This window comes from Salvelinus alpinus, chromosome 22, assembly GCF_045679555.1.
Source record: "Salvelinus alpinus chromosome 22, SLU_Salpinus.1, whole genome shotgun sequence".
Lineage (NCBI taxonomy): Eukaryota > Metazoa > Chordata > Actinopteri > Salmoniformes > Salmonidae > Salvelinus > Salvelinus alpinus.
In genome coordinates, this window is record NC_092107.1 from 8,172,521 (window position 1) to 8,193,831 (window position 21,311).

The window sequence follows — 21,311 nt, forward strand, 5'->3', positions numbered from 1 at the left end:
TAAAAAAAAAATATATATATATATATTCAAAAAGAAGGCCGATGCCAGGCAACCATGAACATAAACTTTTTTTTTTGCATTCAAGTTAACATTATACTGAATATAAGTAATATTTTGGTCATGATTTTGGATATTTTCATAACATTTTTTTAAACAGAACGCGCCCCGTGACGTATGGGCACTGTTACCTAGAGACGACGGAAGGGTGTTGTTAACAGTACGGGTCAATTTATTATTTTGTATTTTGATTGTATTGGTTGAATAGTCGATAATATGTAAGGGATAATCAACTACGGGCTATGTGTTCTATGGAAAATAATGCTCTAGGTGGATAGTGTGTGCCACGACGCACTAGTGGAGTGGCACTAGCCTTCCAAAGAGTTACATTATTTTCTAGAGAGAATGCATAAGAGAGTTAAAGTCTCAAATTGATTATATCCAATGGTGGAAAAAGTACCCAATTTTCATATTTGAGTAAAAGTAAACATACCTTAGTAGAAAATGACTCAAGTAAATGTCATCCAGTAAAATACTAATTGAGTAAAAGTCTAAAAGTATTTGCTTTTAAATATACTTAAGTATCGAAAGTACATGTAAAAGTATAAATAATGTCAAATTCCTTATATTAAGCAAACCAGACAGCACCATTTTCTAGTTTATCTATTTATTGATAGCCAGGGGGACACTCCAACACCTAGACATAATTTACAAACGAAGCATTTGTGTTTAGTGAGTCTGCCAGATCAGAGGCAGTAGGGATGACCAGGGTTGTTCTCTTGATAAGTGCGTGAATTGGACCATTTCCTGTCCTAATAAACATTCAAAATGTTGTCTCTACTTTCTTGCCCTTTGTGCTGTTGTCTGTGCCCAATAATGTTTGTACCCTGTTTTGTGCTGCAGCCATGTTGTGCTCCTACCATGCTGTGTTGTCATGTGTTGCTGCCACGCTATGTTGTTGTCTTAGGTCACTTTATGTAGTGTTGTCTCTCTAGTCATGATGTGTGTTTTGTCCTATATTTTTATTTAAAAAAGCAGGTTCCCTTTCCAAGTTTGTTGACAAGGAACTCTCGCGACAGTTATTCACAAAGTCGAGATACGTCAGCGATATTGGAAAATGAGTATCTCTGGGTACGTTCCAGAACAGAGCTAGTTTGTATAGCGATCAGTCTATTTGTCTGGTTTTGTCGATAAGTATAATTGTTGAGGAATATATATCACCTTATATGCATGAACTATTAACGGTGGAACTACTATGGCAACTGGACATGCTTAGTTGTCTGCTAGCAAGTGTGACAACAGTGAAGAAGACTCACCACGCGTTAGCTACAATGCATGTTCCGTAGCAACGACTAACGCTTGTTTGACTAGATATGTACTGTAGCTAGCGTAGCAGCTACGGTTAGTCAGTAACTATCCGCTACTTATTATTTGCTATACACTAATGTTATTGCTAGTTATATACAGGCTTAACTTAGCTAGCTAGACAACGGAGTTTTATTTTTGACCAGACCAATATCAGCAAGTGATACTTGCAAACTAAGTATCGTTAGCTATGAATAGCTAGCTATTTTGCAACTCTATTTGCTAATTGTATAACAAGCTAATAGTCTGTTTTGTAGCTACATTCACTATTATGTCCAATTTGAATGATCTTTGGAACTCACTGTAAACAGAAGGCTTTTCAAGTACCTATTTTCTGAATTACCTCTTTCACATTAGCCACCACAATGAGATTAAAGACATCATTACTCAAGGAACCAGAACATATCCTTTTCAATTGTGTGAATGATAGAAAGATACTACAACAGTGCTTTGACTTGATTGTTGGTCTTTTCCGTTTAAAAAATATGGACAGTCAGCAATCATGAATTAAAAATCTATTATGAAGTTGTGCCTCTAATAACATACTAGGCCTCCTTAGCTCTGGTCCAGGGGGTTAGTACCCGTTGCTCTAACACCATGGACCAAAGCTTGGGCCTCCTGAGACATATTATATTCAGTACACCTTGCACCACCAGACCTGGGTTCAAATACTATTTGAAAGCGTTCAAATATTTTTTTGTGTTTGCTCTACCCTGCCCGGAGTGCCAGATGGGCAGGTTTGCAGTTTTGGGACTATTCTAATGGTTCATTAAGCCCACTAAGCTCAATCAAGCACAGATAATGTATAGATTTCAAATAGTGTTTGAACCCAAGTCTGACTGGAACCTTTTTACTAAAGGCATGCTTTTTGCAACCTATATGGAGGTGAAAAGATTTTCTTTGTGCTATTTGTGATCACATCTGTGTGGATCTCACCTACCTCAATACAAAGAAAGGTGAATACAGGATCTGTGTTCATTAATTTGGCTGAAAGCAACCACTGTGTTTGAGTCTACTGCGGCCACCAACCCTGGACCCGAAGAGTTAGTCTACAGGGTGTGAAAACGTTTGTACCAGTTTAAGGCAAACACACCTGATTCAAGTAATCAAGATGAGATATTTTGCAGCAACCACTGATCTATTTCCACCTTACCATTGTCCTCCTTAACACCTGGACACACAAAGAGCTTGTGAGCTGTGTGGGCAGGACCACTGCAGACGAGTTGTACTCCTGCAGTGAGGACCACCAGATCCAAAGATAGAACCTGCTGACCAGTGAGATCAGCCTGGTGGTGAATGTGCAGGAGGACCTCTTCCCCATTGACCTGCACTGGTTCCCCAAGACGGTGGGAGGCAAGAAGCAGGCCCAGGCCGAGATCTTTGTGCTCACCAGTACTGACGGCAAGTCACAGAAGGGCCCAATAATGATTTTCTCGTAAGAGACTTTGATAACCAAAAAGTGCTATCTGAAACATGTTTACGACACCGTTAACATAGAAAATGTTGAATTTTAAAACAATGATACTTTCTCACATTATTCAACAAGACAGATTGATATTGAATTAGGTAGGTGAAAGAGGATATGAGTCCCAAGGTACATAACTGCATAGTTTGTGTGAAATGTCTCTGGTTGACAAGCTCACAAGCTCTTTGTGTGTCCAGGTGTTAAGTGGTATACTACGAAGCAAGTTGGATCTACTCAGGCTTTTATAAAGCTAGCCATCTTCAGTTAGCTGCACATTCCAGGTCAGGCTTCAGCCGTACTACGACGGTGGATATTGCTCATCCGCCTGCCGCTGACTCAAACAGGTATGTCGCACGTGGTTACTCGAACGTCGAGCTCTTTGAGACAATGCTGAAACATTAATCCATGGGCGAGTCAGTCATTTAAATTTGTGCCGAAATCAAAATGAAAGAAAATATATCTTGCAAATTCAGCAGGCTATGGTGTGAAATAGCTTTTTAGTAGTGCCATCTTTATTTTATTACTTATCGTTAATGTCGGCTTTGGTGTTTGCTAATTTATTACATTTAAAACTGAAATATTATATTTACAATCGTGGCCAAAAGTTTTGAGAATGACACAAATATTAATTTTCACAAAGTCTGCTGCCTCAGTTTGTATGATGGCAATTTGTATATACTCCAGAATGTTATGAAGAGTGATCAGATGAATTGCAATTAATTGCAAAGTCCCTCTTTCCCATGCAAATGAACTGAATCCCCAAAAAACATTTCCACTGCATTTCAGCTCTGCCACAAAAGGACCAGCTGATATCATGGTGTGAGGTGTGAGTGTTGACGAGGACAAGGCTGGAGATCACTCTGTCATGCTGATTGAGTTCGAATAACAGACTGGAAGCTTCAAAAGGAGGGTGGTGCTTGGAATCATTGTTCTTCCTCTGTCAACCATGGTTACCTGCAAGGAAACATGTGCCGTCATCATTGCTTTGCACAAAAAGGGCTTCACAGGCAAGGTTATTGCTGCCAGTAAGATTGCACCTAAATCAACCATTTATCGTGTCATCAAGAACTTCAGGGAGAGCGGTTCAATTGTTGTGAAGAAGGCTTCAGGGCACCCAAGAAAGTCCAGCAAGCGCCAGGATCGTCTTCTAAATTTGATTCAGCTGCGGGATCGGGACACCACCAATACAGAGCTTGCTCAGGAAAGGCAGCAGGCAGGTGTGAGTGCATCTGCATGCACAGTGATGCAAAGACTTTTGGAGGATAGCCTGGTGTCAAGAAGGGCAGCAAAAAAGCCTCTTCTCTCCAGGAAAAACATCAGGGACAGACTGATATTCTGCAAAAGGTACAGGAATTGGACTGCTGAGGACTGGGGTAAAGTCATTTTCTCTGATGAATCCCCTTTCCGATTGTTTGGGGCATCCGGAAAAAAGCTTGTCCGGAGAAGACAAGGTGAGCGCTACCATCAGTCCTGTGTCATGCCAACAGTAAAGCATCCTGAGACCATTCATGTGTGGGGTTGCTTCTCAGCCAAGGGAGTGGGCTCACTCACATTTTTGCTTAAGAACACAGCCATGAATAAAGAATGGTACCAACACATCCTCCGAGAGCAACTTTTTCCAACCATCCAGGAACAGTTTGGTGATGAACAATGCCTTTTCCAGCATGATGGAGCACCTTGCCATAAGGCAAAAGTGATAACTAAGTGGCTCGGGGAACTATTGATTGATTGATATTTTGGGTCCATGGCCAGGAAACTCCCCAAACCTAAATCCCATTGAGAACTTGTGGTCAATCCTCAAGAGGCGGGTGGACAAACAAAAACCCACAAATTCTGACTAACTCCAAGCATTGATTATGCAAGAATGGGCTGCCATCAGTCAGGATGTGGCCCAGAAGTTAATTGACAGCATGCCAGGGCGGATTGCAGATGTCTTGAAAAGAAGGGTCAACACTGCAAATATTGACTCTTTGCATCAACTTCATGTAATTGTCAATAAAAGCCATTGACACTTATGAAATGCTTGTAATTATACTTCAGTATTCCATAGTAACAACTGACAAAAATATCTAAAGACACTGAAGCAACAAACTTTGTGAAAATTAATATTTGTGTCATTCTCAAAACTTTTGGCCACGACTGTACATAAGTATTCAGACCCTTTACTCAGTACTTTGTTGAAGCACCTTTGGCAGCGATTACAGCCTTGAGTCTTATTGGGTATGATGCTATAAGCTTGGCACACCTGTATTCAGGGAGTTTCTCCCATTCTTCTCTGCATATCCTCTCAAGCTCTGTCAGGTTGGATGGGGAGCGTTGCTGCACAGCTATTTTCAGGTCTCTCTAGAGATGTTCAATCGGGTTCAAGTCCAGGCTCTGGCTGGGCCACTCAAGGACATTCAGAGACTTGTATCGAAGCCACTCCTGCATTGTCTTGGCTGTGTGCCTAGGGTCGTTTGTAGGTGAACCTTCACCCTAATCTGAGGTCCTGAGCGCTCTGGAGCAGGTTTTCATCAAGGGTCTCTCTGTACTTTGCTCCGTTCATCTTTGCCTCGATCCTGACTAGTCTTCCAGTCCCTGCCGCTGAAAAACATCCCCACAGCATGATGCTGCCACCAACATGCTTCACCGTAAGGATGGTGCCAGTGACGCTTGGCATTCAGGCCAAAGAGTTGTCTTGGTTTTATCAGACCAGAGAATCTTGTTTCTCATGGTCAGAGTCTTTAGGTGCCTTTTGGCAAACTACAAGTGGGCTGTCATGTGCCTTTTACTGAGGAGCAGGTTCCGTCTGGCCACTCTAGCATAAAGTCCTGATTGGTGGAGTGCTGCAGAGATGGTTGACCTTCTGGAAGGTTCTCCCATCTCCACAGAGGAACTCTAGAGCTCTGTCAGAGTGACCATCGGCTTCTTGGTCATCTCACTGACAAGGCCCTTCTCCCCCGATTTCTCAGTTTGGCGTGGCGGCCAGCTCTAGGAAGAGTCCCCAGATCTGTGCCTCGACACAATCCTGTCTCGGAGCTCTACGGACAATTCCTTCGACCTCATTGCTCGGTTTTTGCTCTGACATGCACTGTCAACTGTGGGACCTTATATAGACAGATGTGTGCCTTTCCAAATCATATCCAATCAATTGAATTTACCACAGGTGGACTAAATCAAGTTGTAGAAACATCTCAAGGATGATCACTGGAAACAGGATGCACCTGAGCTCAGTTTCGAGTCTCATAGCAAAGGGTCTGAATACTTATGTATGTAAGGTATTTCTGGTTTTTGTTTTTAATAAATTTGCAAACATTTCTAAAAACGTGTTTTCGCTTTGTCATTATTGGGTATTGTGTATAATAGATTGATGAGGAAATAGTTTTATTTAATCAATTTCAGAATAAGGCTGTAACGTAACAAAACGTGGAAAAAGTAAAGGGGTCTGAATACTTTCTGAAGGCACTGTATTTATAATCCATACAAGGGTTTGGGAGTCTCTAACCCTGGCAATTTGACTGTTAAACTCATGGGTACACTAACAATGGCTTCCTGTCTTGACTTGAATGGGAACTGCCATCTATGGATTATACTGTATGTCTATGGTTGGTTGCGGCTGTCGGTTTGCCTTCTTTCAATCACGTGAAAAACGTACAGTTTGGAAAGCAAATGCTGTCTACTAAATATGTAATGCAATATATATTTTAACATTACTGTTTTTTTACACGCAAAAAAAACATTTGAATAAAATATTTGATCTGCCGTCTTCCTCAGATGAAGAGGATGATGACACAATCTTTGCGAGAGGGATGGTATCTGATTTATGGGCCTCAACTCATGACTCAGACACTTCATTCAGGATAAATGGAGTTAGCCCTGAGTTAGCCTGCCCGGATCAGGTTAGTTCTGAAGGATTCATTGTCATAGAAATGTACCTGGCTAAATGGTTAGCCACCTTCGTGGTTCCGGTTATCCCAAGTTGAACTCAGAGATGACAAAAGTTACCTCGCTAAGTCCTCAAACCTGATTCATAGCAGAGGGCTCTGTCTATATCAGCTCTAAACACACAGAGTGGAGATGTGCGGAGATGGCAGGCGACGTGTGGTCACAATGTTAATGGCAGTGTAGGGTTGCATAAACACACCCACAAACTGAAGCAACAATTTTCCCTGGCAGACCATGTAGTCATGAAAATGTTTGCATCTGTCTTTCTGGTACAGAATGATTATAGTCATCATATAGGTAATATTGTCACAATCGACTACTTTTTAGAGCAAGTCATTGGTCTACTCTATGGAGAGGCAGTGTATATGTTTTTAGTGTACTAGTCCTATATCCTAATGCACAGCAACCTCAAAATGTTGGGGTGGATTGCAAAATAGTCCACTGCAGCTTGTAACGGCATATTTTTCTGTTTTCTGTTTTTAATGTCAGTGAAACTTCACATTGCTATGAAATGGTTAAATAGAAACCACAGATGTATAGCTTTGGTGGGTGGGGAAAATCTATAGTAACTTTTGTGGCTTTCTCCAACCTCATTTGGTGCGTGGGCCTCTGTCTGAGGCGATATGTCAAAAATGGTTTTGGTTCATAGTACTGACAGACATAGAGCAAATGCTGGTAGCAGTTTGAATGTGGTGTTTAACAGTCGGGTCTTTAATAGAATTGACATTTTTAAAAGGCTATTTTAATTCTAAGCGTCCTTTTAATACAGCATGGTCGTATACACACTACCTGTTTTTCTGCGTCGGCGACATTCACATTTGTTAGGACATCCAAATATAGAAACGGGAGAGAGCAGCATCATGCTGATTTGCAGTTTTAGGCAACCAGAAATTACATAGAACACTCTGTATTTTTTAATACGCACCGCCACAAAGTATATGGTAGGCTAGTGTCTTTGATAACTGTCTCCATGCCTGATCGCTCCCCGTCTCTAGCAGATAGGAAACTGTTTAATTTAAGCAGCAGAGAGACTTTGCTTTCATTATTCCGTTTTGTGTAAGAAACGTGTCTTCGGGAGGTAGCTACCAACCAGGACAGTGGAGCAAAAGGCATTATGTATTGGAACCTGACTCCATGGGTTACAATTCTGTATGTTTATCTCAGTTTGTTTGTTTATGTGTGAGGCCGAGTGCCTATATTCTTGGTCTTTTGTATTTATTAACTCTCCTCACATCATGCCGTATGCTTTTATCGTGCCTTTTGACTGTTTGTTGCCCCTTAAGTGAGATTTATAAATGGAGAGACAGTTTAGACAGTATATTTCCTTCATATCTAATGTCTTCTACCTGTCGGTTCTGTTGTCCGTCTGTAGGTAAGTTCCACCTGGCCTGTAAGATGGGCCGTATTGAGAAGTGTGCGGAGGCCCACAAAGGAGCTGTATTAGCCGGGAGATGGAACTACGACGGGACCGCTCTCATCACAGGTGAGGGATACACAGGGTAATAAACACACACAACACACACAACAAGAACACTAAAATGTAATGCGCTGCTCAGTAACAAGTTTGTTATAACTGCCGCAGGTTGTAACTCAGATTGTTGATGTTGTTTCTTCAGCTGGGGAGGATGGGCACGTCAAGATCTGGTCTAAGAGTGGCATGCTGAGGTCCACCTTGGCCAGGTAAGATTACTAGGGAAAAAAGTTTCAAACTATCCTTTCAAACACTCAGCTCAGAAATGACTGTATTTCGAAACAAATTTGGAGTGCAGCAGACTCGTAGTGCATAGCCACACTTTGTTTTGAAACAAATGCAGCCACCAATATTGTCCCTTTTAACAATTTCCTGTTTTGTCAGAATGGGGCCCTTTTGTGGTGCAGTTGCTCCACAGTGTAGAGCCAGCATTGCACTCTCTCTGTGTGAAGAGGTGTATGTGAGTGTGTGTGTGTATGCTAATCTTCCAGCCCAGTGTAGTCAGCATGGTTCGGCTGGCGCCTAGCCAAACTGAACAACTGTGCTCGCATACTCCCTTAAAAGACCTTTGCGGCAATAGTTCTGTTTGTCTTTCTTCATATGCCATAGCCAGTATACGCTTCCTCAAAATAGTCAGAATTACTCCCACGATAACTCAAGAAATCTGTAATTATTTTGACGTATATTCCAAGGACATTTTAGTCGCGCAATTTTACATCTAACTAAGATGTTTGGTGCAGTATTTCTCAAATGAAAAAATGTGCATGAAAACGAATGACAACAAATACTCAATTGAAGAATCCCTACTGTTGACAAATCAACGAGGCATAGACTTCGTCTACTGACTTCGGCTTGCCTCAAGGAAAAAATGTTGTGTGCACGAACAGTCGAAAAAACCCTTGCTGAAGACCAAATCGAACTTAAACGTCCCAAAATGTCATCCTAATATATGCACAAACTCTTTTGGATGGGAAGCATGTGGACGCCTGTTGGTGCTGTGCGGTTAGCACTAACATGTCAGGTCATGTACTGTACCATTGCTGAACTCAGATCAGCCATGTCCCTGTCTGTAAAGTCACCTACAGGTGGTTCTGTTACTCTCTAACAGAACCAGTCCATGTACTGAATGTGCTTTTACACACAACATGTATATTGATATTGGCTTTCACTGAATTAATCACTGTACTTATTGAATTAATCACTGAACTAATTTTGAAACCTCAATTTGGAACTAGGATGTTATTTCACTATCCATGTGTGAATGAGGATGCACGGTATTAATCATAGGGGCTGAGTGTGTCACCCTGGTGCTTTCTCAAGCCGTCGGTAGTTCTCTCACACTCTGGTGTGCCCAGTCAGAGGACCTGCTGCTGCTGTGGCTTGGGCCGGGCCTTGGACAGTTGTAATGAGGTCAAACCCATGAACACAGCCACGTGAGTTACAGAGAGAGACTGCACTGGTGGACATTTTGTAAACATAAGGCAACACACAGCCTCCAATTATATTCTCACACACAGACCGCAGTGTTCATTAAGGCCTCTTCTGCTTTTGAGGGCACCTCACTGGATGAAAGAGAGAGAAAGGGATCTGATGAAAAGGGAAAAGACTTGTCACAGAGGGGGACAATACTGTTAATGTGTATTCAGGGAGCCCTTCCCTCTGTGCCATGACACGAAAGTTTCTCTGCTTAAACTGAGCTTTTGGTTGACGCCAAGTGGAGCATGATGCGCTGCCATTAGACAGCTCTGGGAACAGAGGTTATATAGTAACCTAGATAATGTCGTCACCGTACATATCGATAGACTCATACAGTTTGAAGCACTACAGGATATGCCTCATGTTCTTACAATTTTTTGACTTTCACATTTACTTCCACAGTCGGGATTTGTGTTTGTGCGTACAGTGTGTGTCTGTGTGTATTTGAAACTGCTGTAAACTATGCCGGTGCGATGATCTGAAAGATGGCCTTTGTGTTAACAGTGATTTAGTCCAGCCAGATGATTTAAGATGACAATCTGGCAGAGAGAGAGAGAAGTGTGTGTGTGTGTGTGTGTGTGTGTGTGTGTGTGTGTGTGTGTGTGTGTGTGTGTGTGTGTGTGTGTGTGTGTGTGTGTGTGTGTGTGTGTGTGTGTGTGTGTGTGTGTGTGTGTGTGTGTGTGTGTGTGTGTGTGTGTGTGTGTGTTGGACTATTAGGGTATAATGCTCCTGGATACATTTGAAAATGCAGCCAATCCTCCAGTTCCATTTTTATTAAAAGCATCATAAAGTTTTAAAGGTTTATTGGAGTGGAGTTTTATTAAAATCTATAAAAAAGACTCTTAATGATAAATCTCTCTATCCAGTACTCACATACAGATGGGTCTCTTATTAATTGATTCATTGTGCCATTTGAAATATCTTCAGTGTTCTCAACATTTCGGCGTTGATGTGGATGCATTCTGCCAAATGAACGGGCTCTATTTCTCCCTCAGTCCTCTGTTTAATGTGTCCGTCTGTGCTGTTGTTGTGAACCATGGCATTGACTGGACAGGCTTGAGAGGGAGTGAGCTGCACAGCCGCTGTTGCACGTACAGATTTGTAGAGCGCATGGAGGAACTGGTGGTGTCACCTAACAGGTGTAGACACCTCATCCACACTGCAGATGCATCTGTGCAGGTGCTGCTCCCCCTTATGCAGACACACATACACACAGACACATACATACACACAGACACATACACACACTAAAGGAGACACAGGTACAGCTGGGGGCCGTTGTTGTGAGTCTTGAGTGCGATGATGTAACCGCGTCCCATTTGTGTGGGAGAGGGGGAGAAAGAGAGAGGGAGGAGAGGAGGGGGTGGATAGGGGGAGGAGGGGGGGCAGAGAGAACTCGTCTCAGCCGTCTCTCATTGTCAGCCCGCAATCATGTGACCTCTTGACATTTGTGAGAAACCGCAAGCACCTGGAGCAGGGTTAAATGTCAGCCTGCCTCACTCACACACACAGACACACAGACACACAGACACACACACACCACATGGTTTAGGCAGGTTTCTCTTAACGCTCAGCTGTCTTGCTGTGACACACAGCCAGGTCTGCAGGATTGAAGCAAGCTTTGCATGCTAAATCCCATCCCTACAGGCTGTACGAAGTGAACACTCAGAGTAAATATGACACTGCTGTGGTGTAGAAATTAGAAATGCAATCTCCTCCAGCTACTGCAGTGTCTCCGTCTCTGTGTTTGTAAGGCATACCAAGCACTTATCCCTATTTGATAAGGACTGCCTTCGAGGCAAACGCTATGTGATAGCTAGTCAATGCTCTGATGAAACCAGAGTCAACTAACTAGTGGATCTTCTACTGACAGAATGACTTTATTATATGTAACGCTGTTTGAGGAGGAGATGCAACTGTGAAATGGCCTTAAACAAGTTTCAGTTTTCATAATTTTCATAATTTTTTATGGTTGCGTTATGAAAATACTATTATAAAAGTTATTGTTTAATCACATGAACATTGTTCAGCAGTGTGATTCCTCACCTCTCCTGGTGTGTGTGTGTGTGTGTGTGTGTGTGTGTGTGTGTGTGTGTGTGTGTGTGTGTGTGTGTGTGTGTGTGTGTGTGTGTGTGTGTGTGTGTGTGTGTGTGTGTGTGTGTGTGTGTGTGTGTGTGTGTGTGTGTGTGTGTGTGTGTGTGCGTCTCTCTCTCTCAGGGTCTCTTGTATACTCGGTGGCCTGGAGCCCGTACTCTGATAGGATCCTGTACACATCAGGCAGACTGCTGATAATTAGGCCCCTGCAACCCAGCGCCAAGGTCCTACAGGTACTGTGTGTGTGTGTGGGGATTGAAGACCTTGCACTACAGTGAGTATTTTCCTTGTTCATGTGCATTTGTTTATTGTTCTTTTTGGCACTGAATTGTGCCTGGGACCCTGAGTAAACACCAGAGGGTTTAGTGTTCCCCCCCTTCACCCCTCTCACCTCACCACCCCTTCGCTCCCCCCTCCCCCTGAGCAGAGCAACAGCTGGCTGTGTATGGAGAAGCCCCCTGCACAACTCTGTGACCCCTGCAATCCCCCCATCCCCCAACTCCTATAACCCCCTCACCTCATCCCCCTGCTCCCTCTGGGAGAGACAGACCCGTGGGAGGGAGAGGGGTTTGGGGGGGGGGGGGGGGGGGATCAGGAGTTGTAGTGATAACCTTCACATGGCAGGAGGAGAAAGGAGATAATGACTGAGTTGACTCCTCTTGTCCTCCTTTTATGGCACGTGCCTCTGGTTATCTGTTGGTCGATACATCTCATGAGCATTGACGTGTGTGACTGTCCAACCTTTCCTGACTTTTTTGAAGGGGAAACTATTCTGAAGATTTTTCCCAGTCCCATTCAGTATGCTGAACAATAAGCAGCACATCAGGATGTGTCAGTAAGTCACTTGGCGAACGCTGGGGTGTGTGAGTTAGTTAGTGTGTGTGTATACCAGAGATGTAATGGGGTCTCTGACGGGGTCGTGTGTGTGATCTCGTCCCCGTGGCGACCTGTGAAGGCTCTGCCCTGTTTCCAATTAGAGCCAAGTCCACACTATTACATTAACACAGAGCAGACTGGGAGGCTGTCAGAGAGAGCACCTCGCTCGACCTTCAGCTCTAGCTCTCTCTCTTCTTGTCCTCTATGCTCTTTCTGATAAGAACTCTCTCCTCTCCCCTGTATTTGCTTTATCATGTCTCCTGTGTGTGAACTCTCCCTGCAGTCTTCTCCTGCTTGTCCTTGACAACAAAAAAACTCAGAGTCATATTAGCCTGCAGCCCAGCGGGTAGTATATTGATATGGACCTGGGCCCCCCTCTCTCATTCAACCACTCTCCCCTTCTCCCCATCTACCCCCCCTTCTCCTCTCTCTCTCTCTTTCCCTCCCTCTGTCTCTCAGGTGTGGGACAGAGCCTGGGACTGGTTAACTGAGGTGCGATCCTGATTGTATTGGTTGTGTTTGGAGAATATCCCTGCTCTTGCATAAACATCTGCTCTCTCTCTGCTCTCTCCCTTGTTCCTCCCTCCCTCCCTCCCTTCCTCTCCCCAGTGGGAGTCCCATGATGGGATCATTCTGAAGGTGGACTGGAACTCTGGGAATGACCTGATACTGTCAAGTGGAGAGGACTGTAAATACAAGGTCAAGTGTGTCCCGTGATCCAAAAATGATTATCTATGTTATAACGTGTGCATCACACAGTCGCAACACTGTGTAATTGACCCTGTTCCTTCTCCCACCCCTCTCTCGCTCGCTCCCCCTCATTCCGTCATCTCCCTCCTTCTCTCTCTCTCAGGTGTGGGACAGCTATGGTCGTCTGCTCTACACGTCCTCGTTACATGACTACCCTGTGACCTCCATGTCCTGGTCTCCGGATGGGGAGGTGTTCGCAGTGGACTCCTTCAACAGCCTGCATCTCTGTGACATGCCCGGGGTAAGGGCTCCCCTCACACCCCACCCCCCTGTCCTCTGCCAATCCCTCACACACCTCTAGGTACTGTCACTGTTTGTGCTTTTCAGTGTGACAAACCAGGTTTTGTAAGAGGTCCTCCGTCTCTTCCCTAGTGTGTGGAAATAGATGGTGAATGCATGGTGTGAGTCTCTCTGTATACCTCCCTCACTAGTCCCTGTCACATGTTCGTATTAATACCTGGTGCTGATAGTGCTGTTGATAGTAAGTGGACTTGTAATGAGAGTGGCCCGAGGGGGTGTGGTATATGGTCAATATACCATGGCTAAGGGCTGTTCTTAGGCACGACACAACGCAGAGGTATATTAGCCGTGGTATATTGACCATATATCACAAACCCCCGATGTTCCTTATTGCTATTATAAACTGGTTACCAACCTAATTAGAGCAGTAAAAATACATGTTTTGTTATACCCGTGGTATACGGTCTAATATACCATGGCTGTCAGCCAATCAGTATTCAGGGCTCAAATCGGCCAGTTTGTAATTGTTGTTTTGTTATTCTTCAGCGTATGGCCAGAAACAACATGTGGAGTCTCAGCTGGGTTTATTGTTTAGTTAGAATAGAAATGTCAGTGTATTGTTCTATGAGACGTGGCCTAATGAAAACAAACAGCACAGGGCTCTGGTCCTCTGTACTGATCACCACGTATTTCATGCTACAGTGTACATTTTGATCTAATTAGGATCAAATTGCGTTTTTTTTTGTTGCACCGAACAAATGGTCTGGAGAGAGACTCTGAGCCAACGCAGATGTCTACACAACACCGAGGTTATGAAAGAGTTTGTGTGTGTGTGTGCGTGCGTGCGTGCGTGCGTGCGTGCGTGCGTGCGTGCGTGCAAACACTGTGTGTTTGAGTTTGTGTGTGTATTCAAGGGTATTCTCTTTCACTTGTCTAGTTGTTACAGATCAGTGTGGATGAAGGAAAGTAGATGTGAAGAGGACAGAAGCCATCTTGGTCTTCTGAATTGAACCCTCAGTAGGACGCTATCCAGTCAAAGCCTGTTGCTAGCTTTTGGGGATTACGAGTCAGAAACAAGATTGCAGCAAGAGTACAGTAATAAGCACTATCTTCGTTTCACACTGTAAATATTGCTTGTTTTTTTGAGTACACAAATCCAAGAAGATTATTTGGACTACTGAGACCACAGAAACTCTGTGAGCGGGTGTAATTGTGTCGAATAAGGAACCTAAATCACCTTTCTTCACAATGACAATTGTGTCTCTGTGTTATGAGTTTGTTGACGTTGCTAGTCTGTCTGTCATTGCGCCACTCTGTGTCTTGTGGTGGGGTTGACTGAGGCTCTCTCTCTCTCTCTCTCTGATGATGATGATGCGTACAGTAACTCTAACTAACTGGGGTAAGGGTCTGTTTACCTTCAGCACCTCCTCAGCTCCTCCCAGGCCACAGAGAGAGAGTGTAGTGTATACTGTAGCCCGGCCCTGGCCCGCCGTGGGAGGGTTGCTCAACACCATGGAGAAGAAGACTGAGGAAGAAGAGAAACAAAGAGAAAAGGCCACTCAGAAGTCACTTCGTGACTCCTCCTTGATGAGCTGATGAATCTGATCCCGTGTTCCATCGGCCCAGCGGGCCTTGCTTTCAGTCTCATGCACATTTGGTGTGTATGTTGAGTTACAGTACATGCATGGTAACTGTTGCATCCTTGCCTGTATCTGGCTGTAGTTGGGCTGCGGTGCAGAAGGAGTTAAGCATAGTGAGGAATCTTTGCTGTTACTACCGTGACTAATGTGCAGGAGTTTCATTCTGTATCTGGTACAATGAAACCTTGCACTTTACAGAGCGCTGCCTCAGCAGGAACGGCCCAGCGCGTTTAACCCCTAACCTCCAGCAAGACCCCCCCCCCCCCCCGGGACAGATGAAGCACATTACCCCCCTCATTATCACAGGGCTGGGAGAAGGGGGAATACCCCATTACAAACACGCGCGCACTACACGCACAGATACTGAGCCACACAGATGAACCGATACAGACACACGTGTTGGGGCTAGTCTCAATGTCAGCCCTGGGCTGAACTTGATCATTTTTTCTCATGGGCTTTTTTTATGGATTGTTGATTATTTGGAAATATGGTGTTCTATTGGCTTGAATAAGGATCTTGTAAGTCCCCACCCCCTCTCCTCTTTAGGCATGGCTGACGTTGGATTCTGGCACTTTAACTGGATTTGAGCACAAGAAGTGAGTCTGTCTGTGGATATGTGTGTGTGTGTGTGCTTGCGTGCGTGCGTGCGTGCACCCGTACATGCACTCCAATGTGCCTGCGAGACAGCAGTCTATTTACAAGGCACTGCAGCTGGTGTCTAGCGTCTGGACTCTGTCACGATCCCTGACACTGTGACACTCACTAACAAGTGTGACTCATTGTGCCCTCTCTCCTTCCCTCCCCCTCTCTCTTTCTTTTGCCTTCCCTCTCTCTCCCCCTTTCTCCCCTCTCTCCCTCCCCTTTCTCCCTCACTTCTCTCTTATTTTTCTCTGTCTTTCCTTCTCATCTGCAGATCGGTACACAGACACTATCATAGACCCTATTAGTGTATGTGTGTGACTGTGCTAGTATGTGTGACTGTGCTTGTATGTGTGTGTGTTCGACTAATTTGTCAGAATAGCAAATACAGACTGATGATGACGTTCCTGTGGATGCTATGACATGACGGTAAGACGGTAGACGGTAGACTCTTCCAAACCATCCATTCAGAAACCCCCACTCGAGCTTACTAAAAAACCGAACACACACACATCAGACTCCGTGTTCTGTCCCATGTTGGGTCTTGTTTCAGGCCTTAATTGAAATGGCCAGAACAATCGTTGGGCTATTAATACCTGCTGTTCCCGCGATGTGGTCGGGACTGAAAACGTGGCCCAGCTCTGGCCCAGTCCAACAACCAGGAACACTTCACTCCACTAATTAGCCAAAACCAATGGCTGGCCTGCTATAGAAAGCCTATACTTAATCAGGAGCGGCTGATGGCTTCTTAAAGCTGCTATTTGCCCATCTATTTGACCTCATCTGAAACAGCGCTGTTACATGTAATGACATGAAGTCAGAATGTATCCTAAATCTGTTTCCTACCACCTGACACACACGCAACGCACGCACACACTGGAAAAAGGAAAGTCTGAGGCTCCCTCTCCACACCCATAACATCTGCCTGCCCCACTCACACAGCCATAGGAGATAAGTCGTCAAATGTATAGCTCACGATTGCAGTGTTGTTCTGAAGAGGAGGGGGTCATGATTTGGAGTGTAAAACCACTGGTATCTGGTGTAATGCAGATTTATATTTTGTGCAACACGCAAAAGGTCCCAAATCAATGTGATCAATGATTTATTGATTTAATGTCTCCAGCTGTGATTTTTCTGCCTGATAAGATTTCAGTGTGTTGGCTCACATAACTACACAGAAAACACTCCATACAATGGGTTCTGATAGCGTTTGGAAACGTTGTAGGAGGGTTTTTAGTGTAACATGGTGTGATGTGGAGAATCCTATGAGGTCAGGGTCAGTCTAGTCTCATTCCTCTCCTCAGTTTCACAGTGTTTAATAGTCACATGTACAGGGTTGCAGGTGTGATTGCAGGGTACAGTGAATATTTTAGTCGCCGAGCTCCAACATGCAGGATTAAGTTAAATAAAATAATGAAAATGGTAATAAATAAATAAAAAACTAATAGAAATAACACTATATACATCATAACTGTAGCATTGATGAAAAAAATAAATGTCCATTAGGGTGAAAAGAGTGTTTAGGGGGTGGGGGAGGGGTGACCATAGGGGGAACAGCATGACCATTGAGAGTGTGTGGGGACCAAGTGAAATAAAAACAATACCAATTATTATAATCAAATCTAGAATATACAGTACATATTAACAACTGCAACAGTGATGAGTGTCGTTGGGGTGGGGGCAGAGTAAAAGTCAGTTGGGGGGGGTGGGGGTATGCATAGGGAGAGCAGCATTTAAGGTAAGTGACCGTTGATGGGGTGTGGGGGGGAAATGTCAATAGGGGGTGTAGCAGGGGGGAGGGGGGAGCAGGTAGCTGACTAGTGGTGGATATTCAGCAGCCTGATGGTCTGGGGGTAGAAACTATTGAGGACAGGGCGTGGCTTGGGTCCCTGATGACCTTATTGGCCTTCCTGCGACACCAGGTGTTGTAGGTGTCCTGTAGGGCAGGCAATGTGCACCCAATGGTGCTTTTGGCTGCACGTATCACCCTCTGAAGTGCCTTGCGGTCTGTGGTGGTGAAGTTTCCGTACCAGGCTGTGAGTCACCCCGACAGTATGCTCTCGATGGTGCTCCTGTAGAACACTGTGAGGGCCCTTGGGGACAGGCCGAATTTCTTCAGCATCCTGAGGTTGAAGATTCGCTGTCATGCCTTCTTCACCACGGTGTCCATGTGGTTAGAGCATTTCAGCTTCTCTGAGATATGTACGCCGGGGAATTTGGCCGTCTCCACGGTGGCGCTGTCGATGAGGATGTCCAACCTGGTTCCTCCTGAAGTCCACAATCAGCTCTTTTTGTTTTGCTAATGTTGAGGGAGAGGTTGTTTACCTGGCACCATGCCATCAGAGTGCCTACCTCCTCCCTGTTATTGGTAATCAGGCCTACTACTATTGTGTCGTCAGCAAACTTGATGATGAAGTTGGAACTGTGTGAAGCCACTCAGTCGTGGGTATACAGGGAATACAGGAGGGGACTGAAGACGCACCCTTGTGGGACCCCCATGTTGAGAATCAGTGTCGAGGAGGTAATGTTGCCTACCTTCACCACCTGGGGGCGGCCCGTCAGGAAGTCTAGTTGCATCGGGAGTTGCATCGGGAGGAGTTAGTTGCATCGGGAGGAGTTCTAGTTGCATCGGGAGGAGTTCAGATCCAGGGCCTAGTTGCATCGGGAGGAGTTCAGATCCAGGGCCGTGAGCTTTGTAATGAGCTTATAGGGCGCTATGGTATTGAAGGCCAAGCTGTAGTCGATGAACAGCATCCTCACATACAGTTGAAGTTGGAAGTTTACATACACCTTAGCCAAATACATTTAAACTCAGTTTTTCACAATTCCTGACATTTAATCCAAGTAAAAATTCCCTGTTTTAGTTAGGATCACCACTTTATTTTAAGAATGTGAAATGTCAGAATAATAGTAGAGAGAATGCTTTATTTCGGCTTATATTTCTTCCATCACATTCCCAGTGGGTCAGAAGTTTACATACAATCAATTAATATTTGGTAAGCCTCCCGGGTGGCGCAGTGGTCTAAGGCAGTGCTAGCAGTGCTAGCTGTGCCACCAGAGATTCTGGGTTCGAGCCCAGGCTCTGTCGCAGCCGGCCGCGACCGGGAGATCCATGGGGCGACGCACAATTGGCCCAGCGTTGTCCGGCTTAGGGAGGGTTTGGCCGGCAGGGATATCCTTGTCTCATCGCGCACTAGCGACTCCTGTGACGGGCCGGGCGCAGTGCACGCTGACCAGGTCGCCAGGTGTACGGTGTTTCCTCCGTCACATTGGTGCCGCTGGCTTCCGGGTTGGATGTGCGTTGTGTCAAGAAGCAGTGCGGCTAGGTTGGGTTGTGTTTCGGAGGATGCATGGCTCTCGACCTTCGCCTCTCCCGAGTCCGTACGGGAGTTGCAGCGATGAGACAAGACTGTAACTTCTACCAATTGGATACCACAAAATTGAGGAGAAAAAAAAGTGGTAATAATAATTTTTTTAAATAATATTTGGTAGCATTGCCTTTAAATTCTTTAACTTGGGTAACTTTCCACAAGTTGGGTGAATTTTGGCCCATTCCTCCTGACAGAGCTGGTGTAACTGTGCCAGGTTTGTAGGCCTCCTTGCTCGCACACACTTTTTCAGTTCTGTCCACAAATTTTCTATAGGATTGATGTCAGGGCTTTGTGATGGCCACTCCAATACCTTGACTTTGTTGTCCATAAGCCATTTTGCCACAACTTTGGAAGTATGCTTGGGGTCATTGTCCATTTGGAAGACCCATTTGCGACCAAGCTTGAACTTCCTGACTGATGTCTTGAGATGTTGCTTCAATATATACACAATTGTCCCCCCTCATGATGCCATCTATTTTGTGAAGTGCACCAGCCCCTCCTGCAGCAAAGCACCCCCACAACATGATGCTGACACCCCCGTGCTTCACGGTTGGGATGGTGTTCTTCGGTTTGCAAGCCTCCCCCTTTTTCCTCCAAACATAACGATGGTCATTATGGCCAAACAGTTCTATTTTTGTTTCGTCAGACCAGAGCACATTTCTCCAAAAAGTACGATCTTTGTCCCCATGTGCAGTTGCAACCGTAGTCTGGCTTTTTTATGGTGGTTTTAGAGCAGTGGCTTCTTCCTTGCTGAGCGGCCTTTCAGGTTATATCGATATAGGACTCGTTTTACTGTGGATATAGATACTTTTGTACCTGTTTCCTCCAGCATCTTCACAGGGTCCTTTGCTGTTGTTCTGGGATTGATTTGCACTTTTCGCACTTAAGTACGTTCATCTCTAGGAGACAGAAGGCATCTCCTTCCTGAGCGGTATGACGGCTGCGTGGTCCCATGGTGTTTATACTTGCATACTATTGTTTGTACAGATGAACGTGGTACCTTCAGGCGTCTGGAAATTGCACCCAAGGATGAACCAGACTTGTGGAGGTCTACAAAAAAAATTCTGATGTCTTGGCTGATTTCTTTTGATTTTCCCATTATGTCAAAGAAAGAGGCACTGCGTTTGATGTTAGGCCTTGAAATACATCCACAGGTACACCTTCAATTGACTCAAATGATGTCAATTAGCCTATCAGAAGCTTCTAAAGCCATGACATAATTTTCTGGAATTTTCCAAGCTGTTTAAAGGCACAGTCAACTTAGTGTATGTAAACTTCTGACCCACTGGAATTGTGATACAGTGAATTATAAGTGAAATAATCTGTCTGTAAACAATTGTTGGAAAAATGACTTGTCATGCACAAAGTAGATGTCCTACCCGACTTGCCAAAACTATAGTTTGTTAACAAGAAATTTGTTTAGTGGTTGACAAACATCTCCAACCTAAGTGTATGTAAACTTCCGACTTCAACTGTACGCATTCCTTTTGTCCAGGTGAGTAAGGGCAGTGTGCAGTGCAATGGTGATTGCGTCTTCCGTGAATCTGTCAGGGCGGTAGGCAAATTGAAGAGGGTCGAGTGTGTCAGGGAGGGAGGTGATATGCTCTTTGATCAGCCTCTCAAAGCACTTCATGATGACGGAAGAGAGTGCTACTGGTCGGTTGTCATTCAGTTCAGTTACTTTCCCTTTCTTGGGCACAGGGATGAGAGTGGACATCTTGAAGCAGGTGGTATAGCGGCCTGAGCTAGATAGAGAACACAACAGCCAACTGGTCTGCACATGCTCTGAGAGCATGGCTAGGGATGCCGTCTGGCCCGGCAGCCTAGCGAGGGTTAACACGTTTGAATGACTTTCATACGTCCTCAGTAGAGACTGCGAGTGTGTAGCCCACATTGTCATCATGGGCTTTCGGCAGCTCAGGGTCATATTGCTCGAATCATGAGAAAAAGGTGTTTAGCTCCTCCGGTAGGGTGGCGTTGGTGACTGCGATGTGGCTGGCTTT

At 44.8% G+C, this 21,311-nt stretch overlaps 1 long non-coding RNA gene and 1 pseudogene across 1 annotated transcript; both read left to right on the top strand.

Annotated features, from left to right (window-relative positions):
• Positions 1–926: 926 nt before the first annotated feature.
• Positions 927–4,842, top strand: LOC139548919 (uncharacterized). Its single transcript, XR_011669789.1, has 3 exons — positions 927–2,763; positions 3,025–3,171; positions 3,614–4,842. It is a non-coding gene; the product is annotated as an uncharacterized lncRNA (long non-coding RNA).
• A 1,493-nt stretch (positions 4,843–6,335) lies between these two features.
• Positions 6,336–21,311, top strand: part of LOC139548692 (intraflagellar transport protein 80 homolog) — a 113,469-nt pseudogene continuing 98,493 nt past the window's right edge.